Consider the following 14802-nt stretch of genomic DNA (forward strand, 5'->3'; position numbering starts at 1 on the left):
TTTAAAAACCTTCCAATCTTCAGTATATCTTTAAAAGCCCACTTCTTAGCTACTAGCCAATCCACACCAATTATTTAAATTCACTTGGTAGACACCTTTGTGCGCTGGCTAAATTATATTCATTATGCCCACTGCTGAAGCATGCATAAACCAACACCCCTGCATGGCTGAACAGGGCCTAATCTAGGACTGATGGGAGAAGGGCTTGTAAACAAAGATCAAGATGTCATTTCTCTGGTGATACTGTCTACCAAGCTGATCCCTACAAAAATTCACATAAAAGCAGGCAAGTTTAGCTACTGTGTTGCAAGAGAAACCAGGAACTTGTTAAATAGTTCTCTCCATTACCATTTATTCTCTCAAGGGAAGCTTAAAAAGAAAAAGAAAAAGAAAAAGAAAGAACAACACATTAGTCTGACCACCTCATAAATCCAACAAGCATTGGTGTGGCATTTCAGTGGAGAAGAAAACTTGGGGGAAAAAACCCCATCAAGGTTGTAAGAAAGGCTCCCAATTTAACTGTCCCTGTCCCTATTTATCCACCTTTATTCACCACCCAAGACCATCCATTATTCTAGAGCACTCTGATCTATAAAAGGGGTCAAAGCATCAGGAGCAGGCAGGGTGTGAGAACCAAAAGGCAAGAAACTGATTTGCTTGAGAAAAGCAGAGATTCTTCCTTTCACAGCTCTCCATGGCTGAGAGAGAGAATGCCCAAGAGATCATCTCTGTGACTTAGAGACTGCTTTTTGGGAGGTTAAGAGTCGCATGAAGAACTTAAGATGATGACAAGAGTCTAAATTTTTAAAGTTTCTAGGTTTCAACAGAACGTAGATATATTTGAACTTTCAAAAAGCAGAGTGTTTAGAAAGGGAAAACCAGGACACACAAAACATTGGGAATTACTATGACTCCCAAGTGCTTCTGGCTCCAGGAAATAACCATTCATGTGTTTGCTGGAGGTCACACAATTTTCCCCTATTACCTGGTGCAAAATGACTCATCACCTCCCAAAAGCTTCTTTTCAAACCACGATTTTCCCATTTATTTTGGTCGAATGCAGTCCTATTCGTTATGGCCTATAGACTCACTCCCAACTCCTGGGTGGTAAAAACAAAAAAAAAAATGAGGGAATTCCCCCTAGGCTGGCCTCCAAAGTCAGGATTAAATAGGAGGAGCTGCTGGCAGCCTGCTGGAGACTAAAACAACTTGAGGCTAAATCTACCTTTCCAAGAGTGGAAAATTTATTCAGATAATGTTTGAGAATTCATATATGCCACAATAGGATAAAAACGAAACAGTAGAAATCTCACACTTTCCCTTATACCTCCCTCCTCTACTGCCCAATCAGATTCCAAATGTTATATCACTGTCTTTACCATTTCTGCTAAATTGAGGCCCCTAGGCACTAATCACACTGGCAACTGCATGGTGACATAATGCACCACAACTTTTCCACTAAAAATCTCTAGTCTCTTTCTCTCTGGCTATATTGGTGATTCTCCAGTTACTTCAGTACTTTAAAGGCTGCAGCAGCATGAATAAGAATTTCCTTTAAAAAAAAAATTAGGTAAGAAAGGTCTCCAGGAGATGGTGAGTTTTATTTTGTCTTGTCTGGATAGAGGTTTGATTTGCTCTCGAATGTTCCAGGGTGGAGAGAAACTAGGAGAAAGCACAGGATGTTGAGGTCTCTTCGGCTTAATCTTCTCCCTCATTTTCATCTTCACCATCAATGGAGAGAGCAGCATACTTCCTTGCAGAACTGAACTTGGAAGCTGGATTTTCCTCAGGTTTCTTTGGCTGAGGTGCAGATCTGGAGTCTTTATCCTTTTTGTCATCTTTCCTATCTGACTCCTTCCAGTGGTCTTTGTTCCCTCCCTCTCCTGGACCATGGCTAGAGTTCCCAGTTTGGCCTTTTGGGATATTCATCCCATCTACTTCATTTTCGTCTTTCCTTGCTAGTCCTTACTCAGATGGTTGAGCTGGAGCTACTTTACCCCACCAATTGTAGGGGATTGCTGCTCTGTGTCTGAGCTCTGAGATTGAGCAGGAGGGTTAGAACTTCACTTCACTCAACCATTCTCCTTTGGTGGAGGGGCTGGCATTACCTTTAGGGACTGATCAGGTTTGGGAGGTTTAGAAGTTGGAGAGTGACAGTCTTCCTCCTTATTGAGTGTTTCATTTTCTAGTGACTTCTCACTCACTCTCCTTCGTGCATTTCTGCCGGATGTGGCGGAGGTCCCAGTCTGCAATGACTCACTTCCTGGCCTCAACTGTTCCCGTTCCTGAGTTTCTTCACTTTGTCAGCTTGGGTGTCTCTCCCGAGGCCGTCGTTCTAGTTTTGGCTCATCCAGCTGATGCTGCAACTTCTCGTGTTCCTTCTGTAGCTGTTCTTCTACTTCTCTTTCTCTAGCAGCTGTGTCAACGGGCTTTGCCCCTCCAAAGATAGAAGCACCTCTACTGGACTGGGAGGTACTAGCAGAGAAATCATCTTCCTTAGGAGTACTCCGAGGCTTTAGATTCAGTTTGGGTCTTTGGGAGGGACCTCTATCATCACCCATATAATCATCCCGAGAGTAATCATCTCTGGAGCTCCATGACCGATCATCCTGTCTGTCTTATTGGTCTTCATAGCCAGTCCCGCCTCCTCTATAGTCATCATCCCTGTGGCACCCACTGCCAAATGCCCTTCTGCCACTGCCTATCCGGGAATCATAGCGTCTATCATAGTCTCTGCTGCCTTGGTCATCATAGTGATCCCGGCTGCCACATCAATCCATATCCCAGCGTGGGCCATCCCAATACCCATCCTGATACCCATTGTGATACCGGTCTGAATCATAACTATCTCGATACTTGTCTCCAAAGCTATCATCACTTCTTAGTCATCAAAGCTGTCTGTGGCAGGACGAGCCCTCCAGTCTGTATCTGTTTTGTCAGAATCCCGATTTCTATCATGGCCAAAAGAACGATCCTCCCTGTCTTTCCCCTGTGCTTGATCAGCAACGTCCACTTGAATTTTCCTGTTACCTAGAGACTCTTCATTGAGACTCATGGAACTGAGCAGGGAATCTAGGTCCTCAATTTCAGCATAATCAAAACCTTTCAACCTCTCTGGATTGCTGGGTTTACGTGACAAACGCACTGCACTGATATTTAATCCTCGAAAGAGTTCCTTAATTGACTCTTCTGTCATATCATAGGATAGGTTCCCTAGAAAAGCAGTGTAGGGTGGTGATTTGGGAAGACGGTCGATATTGGGTTCCCGAGCAGCCCGTGGAGCAGTGGGAAGGATGGAACGGTCAATTGGAGGCACCCTATACACATCATCATCATTACTGTGCCAAGTTGTTGAAACATTTCCTTCCAGGTCATCTGTTTCATCAGCCCAGGGTACTGGTTTGGAAACATAAGTTCTTCCTCCACCAATCCTCCCATCCTCAGCCAGAAAGTATGTTAGGGAGAGTCTTCTACTTCTTCTTCTTTTTTGCTGAGGCCACCATGTTGGGAGAGGGAAAGAGTTTTGGGTGTGTTTCTCAGGAAGCTTTTCTCACTGGGGTTGGGCAATAAATGAGGGTCAGTAGCAGGGAATAACACAAATATAAAATGATAAAGCATGTAAACAGACAAATGTAAGCACTGCTGATGAAGGTGAAATTCAGGCAGACTCCCTTCCTCCACACGCTACTCAAGGTTTTCATGGGTAGAGATTTGCTGACAATAGTGACTTTGTGGCTCCAATTTAGTAGTATTTCTGCTGAAGCACCCACAACCTCCTAGTTTCAGGAAATGAAGACTTTTTTTTTCTCCCTATAGTTTTGTGCCAAACAGGAGGTTTCACCCTACCTACAGAGTTAATTTCAGATATAAGATGGGGACGGGGGGTTTTTACACTACCAATGCCTGGCTTTCATTTTTAGAAGATCGCAAAAGAACAAATACCAAATATATTGTCAAAGAGTGCATCTGTGGTATATGAGAACCAATGATAATACGTGGGAGTGCAAGTACAGGGGAAATGTTTCCTTAATTATGTTTTGTTCCCCTCACTATAATATTATATTATACTTTGGACTAAGAAGAACCCTTCCCTTCCCTTTTTCTCTTCCCTTCCCTTTTTCCCTTCCTTCCCTTCCCTTCTTTCCTTCCCTTCTTCCCTTCCCTTCCCTTCTTCCCTTCCCTTCCCTTCTTCCCTTCCCTTCCCTTCTTCCCTTCCCTCCCCTTCTTTTCCCTTCTTCCCTTCCCTCCCCTTCTTCCCTTCCCTTCTTCCCTTCCCTTCTTCCCTTTCCTTCCCTTCTTCCCTTCCCTTCCCTTCTTCCCTTCCCTTCTTCCCTTCCCTTCTTCCCTTCCCTCCCCTTCTTTTCCCTTCTTCCCTTCCCTCCCCTTCTTCCCTTCCATTCTTCCCTTCCCTTCCCTCCTTCCCTTCCCTCCTTCCCTTCTCTCCTCTCCCCTCCCCTCCCCTTCCCTTCCCTTCCCAATAGGGTCTCACTCTGTCATCCAGGCTGGAGTGCAGTGGCACAATCACAGCTCACTGCAGCCTTTACCTCCCTGGGCTCAAGCAATCCTCCCACCTCAGCCTCCTGGGTAGCTGGGACTACACATGCACACCACCATGACCAGCTAATTTTTGTGTTTTTAGTAGAGACAGCATTTTGTTATGCTCAGGCTGGTCTCAAACTCCTGAACTCAAGCAATCCTCCTGCCTTGGCCTCTCAAACTGCTGGGATAACAGGCATGAGCTACTGCACCTGGCCACAAGTAATTTTCTAACCTCAGAAGAATATGCCTGAAAATCAATATACAGATTTCTTCAGAAACACAAATCATACATCAGACCTAAGACCCAGTATAAGATATTGATCATAATTTAGTTTTCTCCTAAAAAATGTCTGATTGGTTAAGGTTTCAAAGTAAACATTGAATCAATATTCAAATGTACAATCAGGGATGTATGATAGAATTATGCTACTTCTCAGCTAGATTTGAGGTTCACTAGCTATATACTTGGATTTCCAAATCCCAATCACCATCGTAAATAGTGTTTCTTGGTTTATCAGAAAGGAAAGTGAAAGTGTGCAGAGGTACCCTTCAAAGTCTCTGCAAGCTTCTGTTGATATATTCCTGCCTTTCTTCCACTCTATCCAAAGTGATTTCCAGATTATGAAAAAAATTACAAAGTAAGCATTCTCTTTAAAAACATGTGGAGAACCCCCTAGTTTAAAGAAGAAAGAGATTTTGTACCTGTTCATTATAACATTACATTGAGTATCTGGTTTGTCTTCAATCAAGATTGGAGCATTGACATGGAAAGGAGAAAACACCAACTCCAAAGAAATATTTATAGTTGCCTCTCCAAATAATTCCTGGATCATTAGTTCTTGGAAATCTGGTACCACTAAATCCAAACCAATGGCCAGTGAATCTTCACTCATAGGTACATCCTGAATTGATATTTTGGGGTATTTCCTGAGAAATAATCAACACAGGAAAATATTAATCCTACATGTTGCAAGAGCTCAAATTATATGGGCTATAGCATATCTATTAGTTACATAATATCAACAGATGATTTGCAGTGTTTAGGTCAACTAACGAATAGTGTGCCCACAAATTCTCCTTTCATTTTATTTGAATATTATATAATACAATATCCAAACATTCTCACAGGACAACAATTCTATCACTTCAATTTAATGAAAAAAAAAGACATCACACCTGGAATAGCTATTACAAAAGAGACAGACAAGTGTTGGTGAGGATGTGAAAAAAATAGGAACCCCTATACGTTGCTGAAATAAATAAATGTGAAATGGTATATCCACTTTGGAAAATAGTTTAGCTATTTCTTAAAAAGTTAAGCATAATGTTTTCCACTCAATTCCAATTACTTCCAGCAATTCCATTTTTGGTATCTATGCAAAATAATCGCAAACACATTTCCACATAAAGATTTTCCTGTGAATGTTCATAGCAGCATCATTTATAATAGCAAAGAATTGGAAAATAACAGAAGTGTCCATTAACTGATTAATGTGTTAAGTGAAATGTAGTATATCTATATAACGAAATATTATTCAGCAATACAAAGAGTTGAAGTAATGATCTATGCCACAGCATAGATGAAAACACTATGCTATGTGAAATACGCCAGACACAAAAGACCACTTGTATTATTCCATTCATATGAAATGGCCAGAAGAGTAAAATCTATAGAGACAGCAAGTAGATTAGTAAATGGCCCTGAGGGGTCTTATTAGATTGATGAAAATCTTCTAAGATGAGATTATGGTGATGGTGACACAATTCAGTAAATCCACTACAAATTGAATTCTACCCTTAAAATCGGACAAATTTTATGATATATAAATTATCTTTCTCTCCTTTTTTTTTTTTTTTTGGATGTAGAGTTTTACTCTGTCGCCCAGGCTGGAGTGCAGTTGTGTCTTCTTGGCTCACTGCAACCTCCACCTCCCGGGTTCAAACTATTTTCCTGCCTCAAACTCCGTAGTAGCAGGAATTACAGGTATGTGCCACCACACTTGGCTAATTTTTGTATTTTTAGTAGAGACGGGGTTTCACTGTGTTGGCCAGGCCAGTCTCAAACTCCTGACCTCAAGTGATCTGCCCGCCTTGGCCTCCCAAAGTGCTGGGATTACAGGTGTGAGCCACCCTGCCCGGCCTATAAATTATTATCTCTATAAAGTTGTTTATATATACACATATAAATTTTAGCTATATATAATGTGTGTATATATGTAAATATCATACATACATGACTTTTTATCAATATATATGTATCATTTAGAGAGATTGTATAGCATGTAGCAAATAACACAGCAATGTAATAGTACCTCAAGGGTCAGGATTTACAGCTCACAGGCCATGTTTCCATTCTGTGGTGCAGGGATTAAACAGACACCTCAGTTTCGACTGGGAAAGAAGTAGAATTGGACAATGATTTGCTTTTCAGGTAAAGGAGGAAGTCTTAAGAGAACTCAAATAATTCCCGGATAGTTTCTCATATTTTTGACCAACTTAAATTGTGTGAGGGCTCTGTAAAAAAGAAGAATAAAAAAGCTAAACTGTAGCTTACAATTTCCACTGAAATAGCATACAGATACAGCAGAGGTTAATTTTATCATAGGATTAAATTTTCGTTTTCAATAGGATAATTAATTTAGATAACCACATTTTTCCACATTCTTTTTGAATTTATATTTTAGAAAACTATCAAACACATGTAACTGGACAGCTTCTCTAACAGTTGAATTGTTAATTTAGATTCTAAGATTTAATGTGTAGTTGTTTAATTATCATTTATTACTGTAGTTTACAATAATCTATTGTGTATTTCTTTTATATTTTCCAGAGACAGGGTCTTGCTCTGTAGCTCAGGCTGGAGTGCAATGGTACAATCATGGCTCACTGTATCCTCAACCTCCCAGGTTCAAGCGATCCTCCTACGTCAGCATCCTGAGTATCTGGGACCACAGGTACTCCGTGTCTGGCTAATTAAAGAAAAAATGTTTTGTAGAGTTGGGGGTCCACCTATGTTTCCTGGGCTGGTCTCAAATTCCTGGGCTCAGGTTATTCACTCACCTCAGCCTCCCAAAGCTCTGGGAGTACTTACAATTGTGAGCCACTGTACCTGGCCTTGTGTGTCTCAAAATACCTGGAAGAGGCTGAGGTGGGTTGGTCACGCCTGTACTCCCAGCTACTTGAGAAGCAGAGGTGGGAGGATCACTTGAGCCCAGGAGTTTGAGTCTAGAGTGAGCTATGATCATGCCACTGCACTTCAGCCTGGGTGACAGAATAAGACCCTGTCTCAAAAAAAAAAAAAAAATTCTGTCTAAGAATGGCAATAAAAAATACATAGAAGAGAATAATTCAAATGTTCTTAGCATAAAGAAAACTATTTAAAATAATGGATATCCCAATTACACTGATTTGATCTTTACAAGTTATATGAGTTTATTAAATTACCACAGGTACTCCAAAAATATATACCTCCATGATGTATCAATAAAAATAAAATTAAAAAACAAATAACACTTATTACAACATTCTAGATGTCATAAAGTCTGAGATCCACAAACTTCTTTCTGGTGTCTTTAGGAAAGCTTTTCTGGTGCACTGTTTTTCAGATGTGCCTATTGCTAGCATTCTGCACCTCTGTTCAGTTGATGGATGTGATGAAGACAACACATGTATGCCACTCTTCTGGGCCAACACCCAGGTAGATGGCTTTTATGCTGTTGGCTTTAGCAGCCAATACCTGTAAACATTTAATTCATGAACAGAAATTTACCATTCATACCTCCTTCTCCAATAATATGTCCTTCCCATTGTCTTGCTTCTTAAACACCTCAGCTCCCAGATACAATTGATTTAATGGCTTACTTCTCTTTATAGTACCCAGGCTTTAGGATATCCCTGCTTACATCTGTAATTACCATTCCCTCAAACACATTAACTCTCCCAAAAGATTCTAGCTCTTCAGGTTTCCTCTTTATACCCTCAAAATATATTTCAGAATATTCTGCCTCCTAAATGATCTTCCACTGGAAGTCTTCTCCAGCCATTTCCTTCTCAGATTTCCTCTTCTAAAACTTCCACCTCCCTGACTAGACTTAATGATTCTTCACTTGGCCCTTCCTTCTACCCAAATAGGCATCACTGAGACATAGACGTCTAAACAGGTAACTCTCCTCAGAAGATACCCAAATATCTGCCATCCATAAAATACACTTGAAAATGATATACATGTTTATTCTATTTCCTTTAACAATTATAGAAAATCTCAAATTTGCAGACCAATGTTTTTCCCCAAATAGTTACTCTATATTTCTTATTACATTTATAGTATTTGCTAATTTAAATTTTTGTTGTTTGGGGGAAAGGAATTTTCACTAGAATTTTAACTAGTCATTGTTTATTGCAAAAGTGTTAATTTTATACATATATTTTATATTAAGTAAGCTTTGTTTCAATACCTTATTTCTTCAATCATCATACTACTGAATATATTTTTAATGGGCTGGTTGTCATCGTTCTATTCTTTAGCCACAAAATAACAGGTCAGACTAGTTATTTTGCAAGTGTGTTTTGGTGGTCATAAAGGGAACTGAACAAGAATATAGAGAGCAGTAGCATTGCCACCACTAAGAAAAAAACTCAAATGCATAATATACTGGCAGAGTACCAATAAATTTATTTTTGTAATTGAAGGAAAGCATTATTTGTTTAGTTAAAAATAAGACATGCCCTCACATTTTAACATAGCTGTAACCCCTATTAAATTACCAACACATTGCCGACAAGACTGCTTACCCATCGTCTCCATCTGCTGGGTTCATAGATGAAACTAAGTTTTTGGATTCATCTTTCAAATAGGTAAGACACTGTCAAGGAGACTTTCATTTTTGTCTTCAACAAGTGCATGATCATTTTTAAATATTTCCATCTAAATAGGAGTGTTAGAGGAAATGATACTTGATTATGTACCTGTTCATACATCTGGTCTTTCTCAGATCATATTTGATGTGATTCCTATTGAGAATATTTAACAATGGTATGAGAAATAATAGCAACAAGCATGGTAAATTTTTTTTTTACCCATCCTCCACCATATTATCTCAGAATGTTACAGCATCTCCTCCGCTGGAATATGGAAATATTGATGAGCACATTTGAAAGCTGAAGCCCCAGATGTGACTGGTAATGACCTGCAATGAGACCCACATTTTATTGCCATTAGCTACCTGAGTGTTGCAATGGCCAAAAAACTTTGTTGTAAAAAACAAAACCAAATTTTAATTATCCTTTGTCAGAAAGGTTTTCACTAAACATAAATATTTTAGGAGCTCAACATCAAAGTGGAAAAAGAAAAAGACCCAGTGCATTTAAATGGGAGGTTTAGAAGAATTAGTGACAAGTTGGAATTGTCCCTATGTTTTAGCTTCTGAGTATCTACATTAAGACATTCTAAAAGCTTGGTGTTTCAAGTATACACTGGGTCAGATAAAACTGAAGAGCAAATGGGAAAACCAACCTCTTGGGAATAATGCCTGATTCCATGGCTGGGCAGGCAAAGTACAAATTGAGCCTGAAACATCCTATTATGACAAAAGTAAATGCTCAAAATAATGAGGATATATCTACCAATGGGTACAGTCTAGTAATGAATTATAACCCTTTGAGTTAAATAAGAATCAATGATTCCATGCTGATATAAATAAATAAACAGGGAAGAAAGAAAAGCTCTTCCTTGTAATAGAATGCAAAATAAAAACACAGAAGAATGATGTAACTAGAAAATTACTGTTGTACAACCATCACAGTAATACATGATTCAGTTAAGAGTCCTCAATACATACTAAAATTAATGGGTAAAATTTTGAGTAATTTATATAGACTCAAAAGTATCTCCCTACTATTATTAATTACAAAGAAAAAATAGTAAGAGTGGATAAACTTGGAATATATCTTATTCCATAAGTATATCTTATGAATACATCACCTTAAACAAATGATCAAAGTTAACATCACCAGTAATAAGACAAACTGACATCGGGTGCCTCTGATATTATGCAGCAAGAACACAGCATCACGTCTTTATATTACTGTCAAAAACATACAGTCTGATTCTACCCATGACACCACACTAAACTCAAAGTGAGGAACACTCTACAAAACATACTGGCCTGTACTCCTCAAAAATATTGCAGTCATGGAAGACAAACACAGGCTGAGGAACTCTTCCATATTAAAAGAGAATTAAGAGACATAACAACAAAATGTTGTGTATGATCCTGACTTGAACCCTAGATTGAGAACAGGGGAGAGGGTGTGGTTGTGGCTATAATATTAGTGAGACAATTGCTGAAATTGCTGAAATTTGAACGTGGATTAGGAATTAGAAAATAGGGATTAGAAATAGGAATTAAGACATAGTATTAAGTCAATGCTAAGTTTCCTGATTTTGATATTGTACAGTGGTTATGTAAGAATATGTCATTGTTATTAGAAAACACGCGTTAACCTATTTAGGGGTAAACAGGCACCATGTCTACAACTTACTCTCAAAAAGTTCATAAAGAAGTGTATGTGTCAGCGGAGGATGGAGAGAGAGAGAAAAACATGATAAATAAAATGTTAAAATTGGAGAATTTAGGTAAAGGCTATATGGGAGTCCTTTGTAGAATTCTCATAAATGTTCTATTTCAATTATATCAAAATTAAAAGTTACCAAAAAAAATCAAAAGTGGGAAGGAGGGCCGACTCAAATGTGAGGCAAAGCTCTGTAGTCAATGACTTTACTACCTGGGTTTGAATTTTGAGTCTATCATATATTAACTATGTGACCTTGTACAAAACAGTTAAACTTGCCGTAACTCAACTCCCTCATTTGTGAAATGAGAATAATATTAGAGCCTATCTAATAGAAATACTTTCTGAAAATTAAATAAGATCATCCATGTAAGGCACTTAGTACAGTATCCAGCACATTGTAAGTACTCAATAAACATCAGCCATTAATTATTATCTATTGGTTCTAAGTTGTTTAATCAAGTCTGAGGAGTCAAGCCAATAACTTAAGAGTTCCTGTCTGAGGTATACCTAGATAGCATCCTGCAAGAAAATTGTTTATGATTAGATATTCTGTCTTCTTCACTCATAGGTGGGAATTGAACAATGAGAACACATGGACACAGGAAGGAGAACATCACACACCGGGGCCTGTTGTGGGGTGGGGGGAGCGGGGAGGGATAGCATTAGGAGATATACCTAATGTTAAATAACGAGTTATTGGGTGAAGCACACCAACATGGCACATGTATACATATGTAACTAACCTGCACGTTGTGCACATGTACCCTAAAACTTAAAGTATAATAAAAAAAAAGATATTCTGTCTTCTAAGGACTTAAAACAAAAACCCTACAATCTTAAGTTGCAAGAGGCCAGTAAAGATGGAACTGGGAGCTCCTAATTATAACAGAAATCATACGTGAAATGGTTTTGTTCCCTCTGGCCAGTCTAATCTTTTGCATAAAGAACCTCTATGGAAGATCCATGGCGCTTTAGCAAGGTGGAGCTGAAAGATTTCTTCCAATTTATTCTAGGAGAATCTCAGGGGAGATGTAAGTTCTATTAGGCTACTTAGAGCCTTAGAATAACTGTCATTTTTCCTATATTAGTTCTCAATGACATTGCTGGAACCACCTTAAGGATACAGACAGAAGTAACCTGCAACCAACAGCCAGCAACTAGGGTGCACCTATCATGATCGTGCCACAGCAAGTTAGCCTGTTATCATTTTAAAAGTATAAAAACAAAAGAAAACACAATATATACTGAACTGATGATATGTTCGGCTTTCCTTGGCAGCTATCTTTTTTATTCTGACACACAATTTATACATGCTGTCTAACTGCTCTGACCTAAAAGATAAGAATAAACTTGGAAAGAGAACAATTATGGGACATGAGCATAGATGGGGCATCTATATGCCAGAAAATACACGGAATCAATAAATACACCTTTTTCTATTCATGTCTACTACATAATTTCCACTTGTCAAACTCAATATAAACTGGAGAATCTAACAAATCATAGAGAACACTTTAATAAGGACATCATGCTCAGTATTTAAGGAAACCAATAAAGAGGAATGTTATAAGAGATACAACTAAGCACAATGATAATTAATACATTTTTCTTTTGGCCTTCATGGGACTATATATTATAATCATTTTATATCTAGCCAAGAATGTTATAGAATAGCTATAATTAATAATTTACAGAAAAGAAAGAATAAAAACTCTTCGAAAGACTGAACTGGCACCTATGTTAATAGCTGCTGTTGCTTGCAGTACTTTTGTCTTAGCTTTGTTATTTCAAGGCAAAGGTTGCATATTCCCAGCAACATTTACATATTGTCAAAATGAAGCAAGACAGAAAGATGTCTGTAGAATTTTGAAGACACATCTAATAATATATTGACCTCTATGAGTTAACATTTTTAATTTTCTTCATAAGAATTATCCCATTACTCTGATTATTCCAAACTTAAAATTTAACTCCTTTTAACCTTTCCATCAGTCAATAGTCCATACAGGTATCACTGTAACATTTTGGAAATACAGACTAATACTCTTCTAAACTTGAGAGTATAAGAATCTTTGCAAACCAAGATAATACAAATGCAGATTCCTTACTAACAATCAAAGGGGTAGAAAAATACTTCATAGAAGGCTGACAGAACAACTAAGTCTCTAGGCCAGTGGGTGTATATCAAACTAACATATCTATACTTCCTTTGAAGGATATGGAAAGAGACATCTTGTATCAGATTAATAAACTACAAACTTCATATATAGAATTAACTTTAAGTATGATCTAATATAATCCAAATTCCACAGTGGGAAAGTATCACCAATATTTGGCTAGAAGGAAACTCCGAAGGCCATCTAGTTTGCTATTAACAAAGTTTTTGGTCTGATTTACCTATAAAACCAACCAGAACCCACTGGAGCATCATTAACCACATGATATCTATGTATGTAATGGTTAACATTCAACAACAGACTGATGTCCAGAATTAACATGAAGGGTTGGCTCATGGTCAATGTCAATGAAAATCTTGGCTTATATTCAATGTTGATGAAAATTCAAGAAAAATACTTCTTTCTACTTCACCCTCTCTCTCTTTTATTCCTTGTGGATGTGAAAAGTTTAATTTGTTAAGTTAATTACAAAAGAGAACTCATAAAATTAAAAATACATTTGTACTTCATTGAAAGATTGGCAGGCGAGCCCAAGTTTAATTTGAATATTAATGAACATTTGTTAGAACAAATGCATGCTTATCTCCTCTAAGGTAAATTATAGGTTATAACCTTTTCTCACAGGAATTATTGTGAAATGGTTTAACCATTTAAATTTTGCCTTTGTGACGCTGTGGAGAAAAAAGAATGCTTATGCACTATTTGTGGGAATGTAAATTAGCTTAGCCACTGTGGAAAGCAGTTTGGCGATTTCTCAAAGAAGTTACTTTTTTTTTTTTAATTTCCATAGGTTATTGAGGAACAGATGGTGTTTGGTTACATAAGTAAGATCTTTCGTGGTGATTTGTGAGATTCTGGTGCACTCATCACACGAACAGTATATACTGCACCCTATTTGTAGTCTTTTATCCCTCACCCCCTTCCCACCCTTTCCCCCCAAGTCGTCAAAATCCATTGTGTCATTTTTATGCTTTTGCATCCTCATAGCTTAGATCCCACATATGAGTGAGAACATATGATGTTTGGTTTTCCATTCCTGAGTTACTTCACTTAGAATAATAGTCTCCAGTCTCATCCAGGTTGCTGTAAATGCCATTAATTCATTCTTTTTTATGGCTGAGTAGTATTCCATCTCATATACATATATATATATGTAGTATTCCATTATATATATAGATAGATATATAGTATTCCATTATATATATAGTAGTATTCCATTATATATATATATATAGTATTAGTATTCCATTATATATATAGTATTCCATTACATATAAATCACAGTATTCCATATATATATATATGGAATACTGTGATATATATATATATATATAATCACAGTTTCTTTATTCACTCGCTGATTGATGGGCATTTGGGTTGGTTCCACGTTTTTGCAATTGCAAATTGTGCTGCTATAAACATGTATGTACAAGTATCTTTTCATATAATGACATTTTTTCCTCTGGGAAGATACCCAGTAGTGGGATTGCTGGATTGAGTGGTAGTTCTACTT

The 14802-nt window shown here is 37.7% G+C and overlaps 1 pseudogene; it reads right to left on the reverse strand.

Annotated features, from left to right (window-relative positions):
• Positions 1-1599: 1599 nt before the first annotated feature.
• On the reverse strand, positions 1600-3503 carry LOC465678 (eukaryotic translation initiation factor 4B-like; annotated as a pseudogene).
• Between the last annotated feature and the right edge of the window lie 11299 nt (positions 3504-14802).

This window comes from Pan troglodytes, chromosome X (assembly GCF_028858775.2).
Source record: "Pan troglodytes isolate AG18354 chromosome X, NHGRI_mPanTro3-v2.0_pri, whole genome shotgun sequence".
NCBI classification, from domain to species: domain Eukaryota; kingdom Metazoa; phylum Chordata; class Mammalia; order Primates; family Hominidae; genus Pan; species Pan troglodytes.